Source organism: Heterodontus francisci, unplaced genomic scaffold (assembly GCF_036365525.1).
Source record: "Heterodontus francisci isolate sHetFra1 unplaced genomic scaffold, sHetFra1.hap1 HAP1_SCAFFOLD_519, whole genome shotgun sequence".
Lineage (NCBI taxonomy): Eukaryota > Metazoa > Chordata > Chondrichthyes > Heterodontiformes > Heterodontidae > Heterodontus > Heterodontus francisci.
In genome coordinates, this window is record NW_027140454.1 from 150,481 (window position 1) to 153,120 (window position 2,640).

Sequence of the window (2,640 nt, forward strand, 5' to 3'; positions counted from 1 at the left end):
CAGGAACAACCTCCCATCTAAATAATCCACGGGAACTAACTCCCATCTAAATAACCTCCACAGGAACAAACTGCCATCTAAATAGCCCCCACAGGAACAAACTCCCATCAAAATAACCCACAGGAACAAACTCCCATCTAAATAACCCCACAGGAATAAACTCCCATCCAAATAATCATCACTGGAACAAACTCCCATCTATATAACCGCACAGGAACAAACTCCCATTGAAATAGCACCCCCCCCCCCTCCACCTCCAAAGGAAAAGACTCACATCTAAATAACCCCCACAGGTACAAACTCCCATACATATAACCCCCACAGGAACAAACTCCCATCTAAATAATCCTCGGGAACTAACTCCCATCTAAATAACCTCCACAGGAACAAACTGCCATCCAAATAGCCCCCACAGGAACAAACTCCCATCTAAATAACCCACAGGAACAAACTCCCATCTAAATAACCCCACAGGAATAAACTCCCATCCAAATAATCATCACTGGAACAAACTCCCATCTGTACAACCGCACAGGAACAAACTCCCATCGAAATAGCACCCCCCACCCCGCCACCTCCAAAGGAAAAGACTCCCATCTTAATAACCCCCACAGGAACAAACTCCAATCTAAATAACTCCCCCAGGCACAAACTCCCATCTAAATAACCGCCACAGGAACATACTCCCACCTAAATAACCGCCACAGGAACATACTCCCATCTAAATAACCCCCACAGGAATAAACTCCCATCCAAAGAACCACCACAGGAACAAACCCCCATCTATATAACCCCCACAGGAACAAACTCTCATCCACATAACACCCCCAGGAACAAACTCCCATCTTGGTGTCCCCCACAGGAACAAATTCCCAGCTAAATAATCCCCCAGGAACAAACTCCCATCTAAATACCCCCAGGAACAAGCTCCCATCTAAATTCCCCCGGGAACAAACTCGCATCTAACTGCCCCCGGGAACTAACTCCCATCTATGTAACCCCCACAGGAACAAACTACCATTTAAATAACCCACACAGGAGCAAACTCCCATCTGAATACCCCCCACAGGAACAAACTCCCATCTAAATAACCCCCACAGGAACAAACTGCCTTCTAAATAACTCCCACGGGAACAAGTTCCCATCAAAATAGCTCCCACAGGGACAAACTCCAATCTAAATAACTCGCACAGGAACAAACTCCCATGTAAATAACCGCCACAGGAACAAACTCCCTTCTAAACAACCCCCACAGGAATAAACGTCCATCGAAACAACCCCCACAGGAACAAACTCCCATCGAAATACCCCCCACAGGAACAAACTCCCTTCTAAATAACTCCCACAGGAACAAATACCCATCAAAATAGCTCCCACAGGAACAAACTCCAATCTAAATAGCTCGCACAGGAACAAACTCCCATCTAAATAACCGCCACAGGAACAAATTCCCATCTAAATAACTCCCACAGGAGCAAACTCCCATCTAAATAACCCCCACAGGAACAAACTCCCATCTACACAACCCCCACAGGAACAAACTCCCAGCTAAATAACCCCCACAGGAACCAACTCCCATCTAAATAACCCCCACAGTAACAATCTCCCATCTCAATAACCCCCCAGAGCTGACCCCCATCTAAATACCCCCAGCAGGAAGAGATTTCCATCTAAGTACCACTCAGGAGCAAACTCCCATCTAAATAAACTCCCAGGAACAAACTCCCATCTAAATAACCCCACAGGAATAAACTCCCATCCAAATAATCATCACTGGAACAAACTCCCATCTATATAACCGCACAGGAACAAACTCCCATTGAAATAGCACCCCCCCCCCCCCCCCACTCCACCTCCAAAGGAAAAGACTCACATCTAAATAACCCCCACAGGTACAAACTCCCATACATATAACCCCCACAGGAACAAACTCCCATCTAAATAATCCTCGGGAACTAACTCCCATCTAAATAACCTCCACAGGAACAAACTGCCATCCAAATAACCCACAGGAACAAACTCCCATCTAAATAACCCCACAGGAATAAACTCCCATCCAAATAATCATCACTGGAACAAACTCCCATCTGTACAACCGCACAGGAACAAACTCCCATCGAAATAGCACCCCCCACCCCCCCCCGCCCCCCCACCCCGCCACCTCCAAAGGAAAAGACTCCCATCTTAATAACCCCCACAGGAACAAACTCCAATCTAAATAACTCCCCCAGGCACAAACTCCCATCTAAATAACCGCCACAGGAACATACTCCCACCTAAATAACCGCCACAGGAACATACTCCCATCTAAATAACCCCCACAGGAATAAACTCCCATCCAAATAACCACCACAGGAACAAACCCCCATCTATATAACCCCCACAGGAACAAACTCTCATCCACATAACACCCCCAGGAACAAACTCCCATCTTGGTGTCCCCCACAGGAACAAATTCCCAGCTAAATAATCCCCCAGGAACAAACTCCCATCTAAATACCCCCAGGAACAAACTCGCATCTAACTGCCCCCGGGAACAAACTCCCATCTATGTAACCCCCACAGGAACAAACTACCATTTAAATAACCCACACAGGAGCAAACTCCCATCTGAATACCCCCCACAGGAACAAACTCCCA